At 39.7% G+C, this 13,387-nt stretch overlaps 1 protein-coding gene across 10 annotated transcripts in view; it reads right to left on the reverse strand.

Annotated features, from left to right (window-relative positions):
* NTRK2 (neurotrophic receptor tyrosine kinase 2) overlaps positions 1 to 13,387 on the reverse strand; it is a 539,717-nt gene that overhangs the window by 115,569 nt on the left and 410,761 nt on the right. The window lies entirely within an intron of this gene.

Below are 13,387 nucleotides of genomic sequence, written 5' to 3' on the forward strand. Positions count from 1 at the left end.
GGCCCGTCCATGGCAGGGCTGGTGGGGATTGGTTTGGGGACCCGTTGCAGGCCCCGAGGGGGTGGGGGGTGCACTTGGGGGCACCCATGGTACCCCCCTGCAGTTCCCTGCACCAAGTGGCAGGCACCGCATGGTGTCTGCCACGTGGTGCAGGGGAATGCTGTGCATGCCCTTTCACCATTGTGGACGGTGCTGCAGCCAACAGCACCGTCCGCAATGGTAAAAGGCCAGGATGCGCCCGACAATATGGCGGGCGCATCCTAGTTGGGCCAGTGGGACCGCTGCATGTCTGGCGGCCGGTCGCATCACCATTATGGTGGCGGGCGTACTGATGTCCACTCGCCATCATAATGAGCCCCTAAATTCCTTTTCAGATCTAAAGTTAGGTGTGCTAATATTGCAGAAATTGTAGTTGGGAATGTTTGTGAACGCTTTCAGTTTTTCCCCAACATTCCCAAAGTCCACTCACATTGGGAATTTGTGGCCCTTCAATTTTACAAATCCTGAGTCTGTGAATCACGACCCTGGAAACATTTTGTGAGTTGGGTCCTATGTGCTATGAAGAACATTCCATTCTATTCTAATTCTATCTTGGAACGGATTGTTGCTGTCTAATGGTGCCTATTGTTTCAGTTTGTATTTGTTACCAGCGGAACCTCAAGTGATTTAATAGTGAGCTTGTGAAGGCCATTGTTAAAAAAAATCCCTTCAACAATAAGATCCAGTAGAAGCCATTTGCAACTAAGCAACTGGATTTTTCACTAGGACACAGTGTATTTAAAATGTTTAATTTTACCATTCGCCAACTCAAATTTATATGTGTGTGGAGGGGGAAGCTGAATGAAAAATCCGCGGATTTCTGGACAATGACTGGGCAAATTACAATATGCAGGTTCACTTTGTAAATCAGGCACCTCCGACAAATTGCACAGTGGAGATATGTGATTTGACAATTTGCTCTAATTGCCCATTATTACCACATTGATTACCTCTTTATATACTGAAGACTTGTCTTTGCAATCTATTGATACTTAAACCCACAAAAGAGTAGCTTTGAAAAAGAATGTGGCAATCTGGTTTGTGTATAAATAATCATTTTTATATAAGAATCCTATCTTAATCTTTGAAATTCCCTCTTTTAAAATGTGTTAGAAGAAAATAAAATGTAGTAAAGGCCCTTGATTTCTTGAGATAATGGTGGACGGTGAGGAGCTTCCTGCTGTGACGCCACTAACTTCATAGGAACTGCTGGATTAGAATAATTTGGATAATTTATATTTCCATTCCTTCTAGTGATCTGTCAAAAAGATTCAACTTGTAGACGTTTGATGTGCAGCATCCTGAGGTGACCGATGGACTCGTGCCTCAAAGGCCCGAAACGTAAACAGCCACTGACAGGACTTGAATTTTCTTACAAATAGCAAAGGGGTTTCTCTGATTTATCCCTTTGGCCTCCGACAATATATTGAGATTTATGGCTATCGCCTGATTTAGAGCTGGGTAGGCGGGTTATACCGTCACATCTGTGAAGGATATCCCATTGGCCGTGTTATATAAGCGATAAAGTATCCTCTGCCATACATTATAAGGATATTGCAAGTCATTGAGGAGTTCTGTAACCATATAGAGGAACGAAGCCGAAGGCTGAGTACTTTTAGAAGGTTATGGAACACTGAGGTGACTTGCAATATCCTTATCATGCACACCAGGGGCCATTTTATCCCATAAAATACATGGTCACACCACCACCTTTACCACAAACCACTTAAAACCTTCTTATGAAAGAGAGAGCATGTTTGCAAACATGAAGAATAAAAAAAACCTTTAGTGCAAAATTAAACAATAAAAATCTGTTAGATACTTGTTGCAAAAAGTTGTTAGAAACAGTTCAATACAACTCATTCACAAAATGGAGTAGTTTGGAATGTGTAGAATCACTTTTCTATAATTATCTAAGGAGTGCATAAAACAAACATGTTCTTTCTGCTTTTCAATGTAAGCTAGAGAAATAGAGCAGAAGAAAGTAAAGCACCATTTATTTTTTGTTGCTTTAAGAAGTTGCTCTGTGGCTTGACCGCTCTTTCACCTCAACTGTAATAACTTATTGTAGTTGAGTTCTGACCTCTTTTCTTTATTATCACAAATGAGTGCATCACAAGTCGCAGATTATTAACAAATTAGAGGCAGGCGTTTATACAGGGATTGCAGAATTCCAAATATTATAAGTGAATTATATCTAATGATACTTGTAATATGATGGACAGGACATCCGTCACAGTGATGGAGTAACCTACCTGACCAACTCTAAATTAGGCCCCTAGTCTGTAGCACACTTCATTGATACTCTTTACACTTCCACACTACTCCGCTCTGTGGATTGCACCCTCAGGACTACTTTCAGTTGTGTTATCTTTGTGGACATGCATGTTGTACTTACAAAATAATAACCAGTAAATTGGAAACTCACGGTGTCTTTTGCTTGGTCCCTATGATTATGTTGATGAAAGATGTACATAGATTCACTGGTGCTTGAATTTTTATTTATGATTAACCATTATATATATCCTTGTTACCGTGTTCCACTGAATAATCAACTATGTTCTCTGAAAGCATCCTTGGGAACCATTGTTCTAATGTTTTTGTGAAAGTCGTCCACAGCACGGGCTTCTTTTTGCATTTCTGGACGAGGATGTATCCAGTGCTTAATGTGGGAAAATGATGAGTGCCGGTGGTCAAAGGTATGCTCAGAAGTCTGGCCGGCGCTATTAGGTGTTGGTGCTGACTATCAAGACTGCAAAGTCCTAAATCCACCTTGGCCCTCTTTAATCCATTGCCAGACACACCCTGGCCCTTTATCTCACTCTTGCAGTTTTCTGCTTTCTCCCTTAGTGATGGGTTTTCCATCTTTCCCCCCCTCCTTTCCCATTTGTGTTTTAAACTCTCTTGCTTCAGGGAAATGTCTTATAAAGAAAAAAAGTGCTGGTCCACAAAAATGAGTGTCGGAAGCTCCCAGTGGCAACCACCAGCTCAAATTAAGCACTTGGAAATATCTCTTAATCATGACTACAAGTATTTAATTTTCAATCAAATGTGAGAAAACACATCTACTGAATATATCATTTCCTCGAACATCAAGATTTCATGTATGTTTTTCTGTATTTCCGTTTCAGTGTGGTAGTTTTGACCATATCTCTGAAAGGTTTCATCATCAGAAAATATAGTTTATAGTAAACCAGGACTAAGGTCTGGGTTACAGGTGGGCCCGAAGAGGATCAGGTATTAACTGCATCTGATAAACACTGGCACCGTGGGTGGGAAACGTACTTTTTTGAGACAAGGAGATATTGCATGTGGGATTTGATGTTTTCCTCATTTTTTAGTCGGTTTGTGCAGGGCTGACCTGCCGAAATTCACTAGGGGATAACTACAGGGGTGTGGTGCTTACCACAAAACTCGAAATTCAGATTCCTGTGCAAACAGGAGTTTAGGAGGGATCGAAATTTAACGGCTTACTCATAGTCTTAAATGTTTTCTCATTTAGAAACAACCAGCAGTTGGCAAAAGTCTCAGTTTCTCATTATCGGCTCAGCCAAGAATCAACAAAGAATATCAGAGAGGCTCCAAAAATTGCTCATGCAGACACTCACTGTCACTTCCCACCTGCTGTTTCACTAACCTACAATGCTAAATCACATTATTCTCATCATCAACAACTTTCTTTCAGTTCAAAGAACCATAAAAGCGGATAAGAACAAATACAATAATTACAAAAATACACAATGACCTGAAAGCTCAATTTGCTGCAATACAGTTAAGTACACTGGTGTAAGTTCCAAACCAGATTACATCCTTTAGCACAAATGGTTGATGAGTCTCACAGAATATCCCAATTATATATCAGAAACCTCAAAAAAAGCTCTAAGTAGCACAGATGGTCCGTTACGCCATCCAGTAAACTAGAATAAAACCAATAACAGGGGACTTAAATACGTGAGTTGTCACCAGAGAACTAAAGTGTATCGTGCAGATTAAGAGCAACACAATAGATAAAAGAGGTTTAAATGTTCATGAGAGGTTTTCTGTTCAATACAGGATTTAAGATAACTAAAAGCAACTTAGGACAATAGCTTAAACACAATTTATAAAAAGCATTCTATTAAGATAATATGGGCACAAAAGTAAGATGGCAAAAAAGACCTGGTAAATGTCACCAAATGGAGATGTGAGTAATATCTGTAGCGTATCATTTAGTAAGTGTGCCACATCATCAGAGTCCATGCTTTAATTCGATGCATTAATCTTCTCTTTGACACATCAAGCCTTTTAGTTTATGAATTGTACTTTTCAACATGCAGATGACATGGGTCTTGACCTGGGATCTGATGTGCTATGCAAAGTTCCAGTAGACTGTTTGAGGCACATGCGTCTGTTCATCGAGCCCACACTCTCGTTAATGTGAGGCAGGGAACATGACATATATTCAACACACGGTGCAGGCGGTGCTGTGGTCTGTACGCTTCTGCATGGGTGAAAAGTGTAGAATAAAATGCAATGATAGGGGAAGCAGTGGATGGGGAGCAGAAGAGAGTCGGTTCAGTCTGAGGAGGAATGTCAGTGAAAAATGTGAAATAAAAATGTAGCAAATGTTTGCAGAACATCACTAATCTCACACCAAAGCGTTTCTCTGCCACAGCTGCTTCAAAGCAATGGTCACTGGTACATGCTAAGGGAGTAAAATGTTTTATAAGCCTAGTGTGAGTGGGATGTGTGGTGGTTAGATTTTGAAAATGTACGCATTTACGTATTTGGGGCTGCTAAGTGGACACCAAACGCGGGCATATAAATTGATGCAGCATGAACAGTGGACTCGCTTATAAGCATTCACCTCGCTGTGTGCAATGTTAGACTCTGTATCATTTGACCAAGTGAACTTATTTGCTTTGGTCCAGACCAATAATCTCTAATGCACCGTGTTTACAGTGCCATGGCATATCCTCTAGCTCCTCTACTTCAGACTCCTTTGCCTCCATCTTACATCATAGCCTGGGTTTAGGCCATCCTCACACACACCCCTCAACTTGCAGATAACACAATTGTATATGGCCTTTTTGAGTCCATTTAACACAAGCAAGAAATGTGTGAACTTCCTCTGCCTCGCATAATGAGGAATTTGGGATAAAAACAAACATAGCAGCTTCATTTGGTAGTGCAATGCAACAGATTTAAAATAAAGCTGTAACATCTTTAATAAACTGGGGCTAAAAAGGGACCCTGCCTGCAGCAGGAACGTTCACGCACCTGCGCAGTCAGAGCGGCAGTCGTTTGCCTTTTCCTGGTTGCAGAGGTGTGCTCTTTTTCCTTTTCGTCATGGCTGCATGTCAGAATATCATATACAGAAATATCATCTGATAAAAATATTGTATTTTAAATATTGTTGACAAAAACATTATCCCACTGGGTATGCATTTTCTGTTGTACCCCAATGGGTGATATTTTTACATGGCTATAGTTAACACACAATAATTATTTCACGTGATATTCTTACAACAATATTCAGTTATCACACCTTGCCCACTGCTGGTAGTCCTAGGACAGAACTTCTGGCATTAGAGACAAGAAACAGGGTGCCAAACACTGACCACTGATGTTCTCAGGGTCACTCTTGCGACAGCCGGGAAACAAATAAGTACCGTCTGATGTGCCATCCTCTTGGCAGGACTCTATCGATAGGAATGGGCGAAGTTAAACTATACCAACCAAGAGAAAATCGCAAAACGTTGAATTTTTTTAGTGAAGTACAAAATTCACTGCATTTGCACAACTACACAGACATAATTAAAAGTATGCTTACCCCACCTTATGTCTTCTAGAAATAACATGTCATATTTGAAACCTAACAACAGGGTATAACTGTAGCTGTGCTGCAAAGATGGAGCATCAACTTTCACAATAAGGTGGGAAATAAAATTTGAGGTCTAGGCATTGAGATGAAGTTATCTTTCAACTGCAGGTTTTAAAAAGAGATTCTAATAAAAGCCTTCAAACTGTGCCAGTTCTATGCTCACACCCACAGGATATCTTGACAAGGCGGCTTGGCGCTTTGCAAATCTTTTCTTGTTTTTCTCCTGCCGCGCTCCTGACAAACCCTCCCACATACAAGCGCACAGCTGTGTGGTGACACACTCAAGCCTGACGGGCAGGTCTGATGCGTGACACATCTCAGCGGTGAGGCACTACACCCTAGCTAGAGCTCGCCACGATGCCGAGTCAGATGAGCTACTCACATTAAATATGAATGGGCTGGGGCTTATTGCAAACCATAGTCTGCTATTGTGTGCCGAATGCCACATTTATTTGACCAGTCGGTGGAGTCATATTTGTAAGCACCATACACAAGAGCAGTAAAAATGTAGGACACGCTGTGGTCTATTGGGTACATTTCCAGCTAAAGGACTAGAACAAGTACATTCTAAATCTGTCAACACTTCTTAGGAAGATTTGAACACTCCCTTACCTCTAATAGCAAGACTCTTCTTCAGGACAGTTTTGCAATCTTGCCTCCCCTTCAGTGTTAAGTAGTAGCATAATACCTGCCAATTTGAAGAAAGAATGTACCTACCAGTCACTTTTGAACCCCCCCTCCTCAAGGCTCCCCCCCCCCCCCAAAAAAAAAGCTTGCTGAGGCTAGTGCCCATGTTCTTGGGGAGTTTCACACCACTAATGGACGTCGGCAGATGAAAGCCTCGGACAACCAGCTGGAAAACCACTATTCACAGTGGTGTTCAACTAGTTTACCCTGCCACCGTATGATATTGGCTCCTCACCGGGAGACCGAGTGATGGGAGCCAATATCATGTGTCACATGGGGGCACTGTGTGTGAGTTGGCAGGCATGTGGCATCTTAAGGAAGCTTACCACGCTGGCCTAGATATAGCACTGGACTTTACCCCCGCATAACCAGTGTGTGCATTTTTGGTTCTCTATGCGTGGCCGTTATTTCATCTACAAATGCTAAGAGGTTAACACTAGATACACAAAATCTGGACCAGACAATTAGCATTAAGCAATGAATCTCACGTTGATAGATTATCATGACAGTAACGTTTTAAGAAGAAACTATCAAATTTAGTCCACATGTAAATCAAGATTGTTTACTGTTTTCTTGAGTACAACCGATACTCTTTCAAGCTCTCTTGTCCTACGCGTCAAGGCCAAAGGGAGACTTTTAGTTTTATAAAATGGCAAAAGCAACTACTCCCGATCAAAAGGGATTTAAGATATTATTTGTTATCAAGGTATGAATCCAAACCTGCAATTGCATGTGCTTAAACTTGGAAATAAAATGCGCACAGTACAAAACTTAAATTATGAGAAACGTGAAGCTGGTTCCTTACCAACCACGATGTCGGATCTAGTCATTTCTCAGGGCGATCCTGCTGGATCCGTCACACTCTACATTCACTTAAACTCATATAGTAGAGTGAGAGCGAAAGAGAAGCATAATTATATTTCGTCGATTGGTAACAATTTAAAGAAATTGGTGAACTGTTTTTGACTGTTACGGCACTGTTTATCCTCGAGGGTTACAGCGGGCTACTGGGTTATTGGAATGTTCACTACAGGGCCTCCAGCCCGGCATCTGACTTCGCCGCTGCACTTGGATACTCTCGATGTGTCGTATTGTTTGTTTCTATGCATTGCAATAATAATAAAAACATCTTAAACCTAAAGAAATTGGTGAAATCTGCATGTTGTAACTTTTTTCTATAAATCAGGGTCAGAGTCTTATACTGCCAGTTTTTGACTTTCTAAAATATCCAGCAAGTGATAAAAAGGGGAATTATAAGCGTAGCAGTTAAGAAAGAAAACAATTAGAATATATTAACTGAATTAATTATGGAAAAATCAAGTAAGTATTGATTTTTCAAATTTATAATTCAAAAGATAATTTCAGGAAGATGAACAGAAATTATGTTTAAATGGTTGTGTCTGCTTGGCACAGAAAGGATGCACTGTAAAAAGCTAACAAGAGACTACTACAAACAGCAAGCCATGTAATTTACTTCTAACGAAGTCACTGTGGTAATCAGCTCAATATGCACAATAAAAGCACTAGAGCAAGATGGTCTGACAGACAGAGCATACCATGTCATAAATTCAAAATCATTAAACCATTCATAAAAATGAGTAAGGAAGCCATAAAAGTGAGTAGGCTTGCTAATTCAGTGACTGGACCTGTAATAGGATTCCTTTTAGAGCTTGGGAAAGATTAACATAGTTGTGAATCACTCAGTCCCATGTTGGTGTATAATATTGGACAACTATAATTGGAGAATATTGTGGCAGGTAGGTTCGCAATGCCTTTAAAGGAGTCAGTAGTTCCTGGTAACCATCAGTGTGCACTTGCTTTACGCTGACTCGCCTTATATAACGTATTACCCATTCTGAAAATAATCAGAGTGACACCGATAAAGACACTTTTTACTACAAATATCATCAATCCTGCATGTTAATGCAAAGAGGCATAAGATGTACCACTATAATAAACCTGATTTACAAGTAGCCAGGTGCCTTTCAGAAAAGTCATCTTGCAAGGAAGTTACTTATACTAGTTTACTATTTATTTTTGGTGTTTTGCATTGGTGACGCACATATCTCTAACTCTGTCAATAAATTTGAGCCTTCTGCAACACTTAGGGTGCCCTTTTCGTTGACACTTTCCTGTTCACCATTTGCTTACATCAAACAGAGAGAACTGGACATTGTAGGAGATTCTTTTTACAATCTCTTGTTTTCTCAAATCCACAGAACTACTGGAATACCTTGAAATAAACTGCTGCCATACAAAGAACAACAGGGAAATGTTTATATCCATTGGTTGGTCACCTCCCAGCCCCCACTACAAGTCTGATGCGAGATTCACAGGGCCCTGCACTCAATCTTCCTGAAGGATAGAGAATTATACAAACCTGCCCCACAACCCCACTACTAGTATTAAAATGAACAAACTATTTCAAGCAAATCATACTATTCTAATATAACATTACCATAACTTTCTAACTTGTTAGTGAAATATAAAATTGATGCACGTTAAACTGATCATTCCAATAGCTTGTCTCCGCACTATCCACCACCTGATACAAGATACTGGTTTTGTACACTTATTATACCTATCCAGTTGGAAATGTTAGTTTTTGTTCCTTCTGTATCATGATGGAGGAAAGCGGGAGGTGAATGTTGGTCACTCTGGAAAATTGTTGTCTAATCAACCCAAAAAAAAAAAATACGACAATGGTGTCCAAATTAAAACAACATAAAGGTACCTAAGAAGTAAGTTGTTCTCCAAAAAATGTTTTTCATGTTACGAAAAAAGGAGAAAATATGGAGAGCTGTCAAAATTGTATGTTCTCAAACTCCACAACCAAGAGTTTGGTTGCATCTCATTACATTTCTATGGAGGATGCCCACAATTTTACCCTCCCACTAAGTGGGAAAACACATAAAGTAAAAAGTAAAGGTGATCTATGAGCTCAGATATCGCAGGCTAAAATTGTTCCCCGTGGGACACATTGGTGCATATCTCGGATACTCTCAACACGGGGTGGGAAGGTCGCGGGGCACTTTAAATATGCTCTGATAACCAGTGATTAAGGACAGGACTTAACCTTGTGAACTTGGTCTCCGGCAGCAGGACCACGACTTTTAGCTTTTAACTAACTTAATAATGCTCTGATTGTTCTTTGTAACGTCACACTAGTATATTGCTCATTGCACTTTGAATATTTAACTGCCTTAAATCCAGTTGTTATGGTTTCCATTAACTAAACAATAATATTTACTACTACTACTTACTACTAGATATCTAGGAAAATCACTTTATGCTTCATAGATGGAAAAACCTTACAGTTGGACCCAAACAATACTGCCTTGATGAGAAGGATAGGCCCCAGCCAGGTACAGAAAAAATTTTTGCTTTCAGAACCCATTTGCCAAAAACGTTTGTCCTAAAAGATTAGCCACCCGTCATAGTTACTGTGATAGGTAGGGCACATAGAGTATTTCAATGGTATGGAATGCCAACACAGCTCTTGCACCTGCGAGATGAACAGGGGGAGAAAAATAACTATTAAATTCCAATATTATTTGAGATTTTCTTCAGGTAGCAAATACATTTTCTCACTCTTTACCAGGATCAACTAGATGGGAGACTCAATTTTTTGTCTAAGATTTGCTAAGAGTTACGTCAGAAGTGTGAATACTTCTTACAGTCAACGGATACCGCATAGACTTTCTCAATTCATCACTATCATCTCCTATAAACCATATTTTTACCAGAAAAGTTTTAGAACCAGAAAAGAATGCACCAGCTGCACTCAAAGGCTTCATGAATAATTCATTTTGAATCGAAAAAAGACCTATGTCTGTTAGCTACATTAGTTCTGAGAGCACGTATTAAAAATAGAAAAAAAATAACTTATTAGTTGCTCAATATTTCCTCTACATTGAAAGATTAGATCTGAACATGAATATTGAAACAGAATATTCAAGTCTATATTCCAAGATGGAGACTATGCCTTTGATTTTGTAGTGGACCACAGAAACAATCAACACTTTTTAGTTATTCCTACTGTAATTGTCAATTAGATTTTTAAGGGTGAATCTTAGCCTTTATGTAGCTAGGGTCCAGTTCATAAGTGCACTTGAAGATCAAATGTCTGTCCTGGTAATTCTGCATTCAAAAGAGGGATAGTCCAAGGGTTGTCTCGCAACAAACATCAGTTCATTCATTTCAGCTCACTCGCCAGCCTGTTTTGCACCAACTACAACTGCTAGAATGCTGGGAAGGCAACATAGAAGACATCCCCATTATTGAGTTAGTTTAACTGCGGCTAGTGACCCCACCACAGTCTGGTGCTGCTCAGGTGAAATCAAAGGCTGCACCTGGTCTAGTAAGCAATCTGAGATTTTGAGGCTAAATTGCAAGAAGTCAATCATTTTTGCCTGCTGAATAAAATGCATGGAGAGAACACAAAACACAGGGAGATAGTGTGCTCCTCCTCACCGGGCAAAGGAATTGCCAGTAGGGGGAGTGGTGTGCGGTAGAAAGGCCATCATGATCTAAATGAGTACAACTACAATTCAGCATTTTCACATAATATATATAGTGGAAATAGATTTTGCATTGTGTTGTCTTATTATAGGCTCCTACTCCATGCATGCATTACAATCAAGACTTTTTTCACATCAACTACTAGAAATGTCAATTCTAACACCTCGCCTTGCCTCACGGCCAAGAGCAAGAACTATCGCAGAACATGCACAACTTGCAGCCTCAATGTACTGGGTAAAAGATAAAAGGAAGAAGCATTCTCCTGCTATGCACCACCCCAGTTCAAATCTGGCAGGGTCCATGCCCTCTTGACTTCTATAAGGAAATAATGCTCATCTCTTCAAATTACACCTGACTGCAGTACTGCTGCTCTGATGCTGCACTTTCTGAGGAGCGCCCGTCCCCTCAGCTCTCCCAGCCCCGTGCATGCCCACTCTGTCTCGCTCTTACTCATGTTCTCAATTTCTGGCCCCACCTATTAAGATCTCCCTCTTCTATCTCCATTGTATTTGATGCCCCTACCTACTTCCACTGCACATCTTCAATAAAGCTTTCTGTTCCATTTTTGCCAGATATGCACTATGTATGTGACATACATTCATACATACATGAATACAATAGGTATACTGTAGGTGCAGTTGTGTACTGTCATGACAGGGAAAGTGCATATTTAAGGTTTACCTGCAAAAAAACAAGAAGTGTGGAATGAAGGAATCACAGAATCAATCACAATCTCTGGCAGGAGGCATAATGTCAAAGTGTTTCTCCTTTGGGCTTCTATGGTTGAAACAAATGTTTACATTTTGTGAGACTTACAAGGAGGCCCTGAAGTACTCCAGGAAATCTATGATAGTTATTGCTTTCGAGGAGTACTTACATGTGGGTAATATATGCATCTGAACATACACAAGGTGGAAACTTCGGTTTACGGAAATTTGATGGGAATGTATAATTGTATGTTTTTGCTTCTCTGTGAGGTGCATTTAAAATACCACATGGCCATAATGTCAAATATCAGAATGTCATTTTAACATGATTAGATTATTTTCTGTAGAATTTGTAAGAGGCCATAATACTGTCCATTTAAAGTAATTGCTTTGATATTATGAATGTAGTTTCAGATACATTCCTTTACAGTTCCACAGTTGAAAAAACATCAAGTGTCACAATTTCATTTTTTTTAACTACCAGTCTGTCAAAACATAAGACAACAGCAACGGGTATACAAACAGCAATTAAACAACATCCCGACAACTAGCCATTCAAAAGTCACAGGTGTTTTGTTTCAGATTCACAGTTCTTAAGACGTTACATAAATTCAATGTGTACATTGCCATGCCCATCAAGGAATCCAAATCTAAAATCTGTAAGCAAAAAGAACCCAAATGTTGGAAAACAAACAGCTCTAAACATTATATAACTCTGATTTTTTATTTTGAATGTTTTTATTTATATTTTGCCAAACACAAAAAACTAAAGAAACCACAACAAAATTGGTTACAATCATACAGTGACATACATATGTAGGCCATACATCATACAATCCCGCGTCGCAACTCCTTAGGGCTTCTCGAGCAATCAATTTCAGTCTGTTCACATATCCCCATTTTAGTATCACAGGGTTCCTCCTCTTCTTGGATGCTAGGGAGCCAATACTTATGTCTAGGGTTAAAGGAAGGGCCACTCCAAGGCCCGCTAACCATTTCCCAGCCCCACATCTAGGCCAATATAACTCTGATTTTGATTATGAGCTGGGTACAAAACTACATAATTAGTGCTGAAGTACTTAACATAGGCAGTCTACAGGATTACTCCCACTGAACTACCAGCAATCACCCAACACTCACTGGTTCACATGCAACAACAAAACTATTGTTATTTTCTATTCTGTACTGTAACCTATTTTCATCCTTCTACATATTTGCATACTCTATTTTAGCAGCGATCACCTTTAAGCAAAAAGGAGACAATATTTCAAATAAATTGAACAACATAGCTATTTCGAAACTACCATGCAATACATGATTCGTTTCCTGTTTCTCCATTTTCACCTCCAAATGAGTAACATGTTTTAGTTAAATAATTGTAATTGGTGTTTTCATATAAAGCCAACTAATACTATTCTGTGCCACTGTGCTATACAAAACTGTTATTTAAAAATCACAACTAAACATCCCTAGAATGTTAGAAGATATTCTAGCATTTGATGCTGGCACTTGCTCTTAAACATTCTCCGCATTCCTACTTTCCTTGAGCGGAGATATGACAACAACCATT

This window comes from Triturus cristatus, chromosome 2_1, assembly GCF_964204655.1.
Source record: "Triturus cristatus chromosome 2_1, aTriCri1.1, whole genome shotgun sequence".
Classification (NCBI taxonomy): Eukaryota; Metazoa; Chordata; class Amphibia; order Caudata; family Salamandridae; genus Triturus; species Triturus cristatus.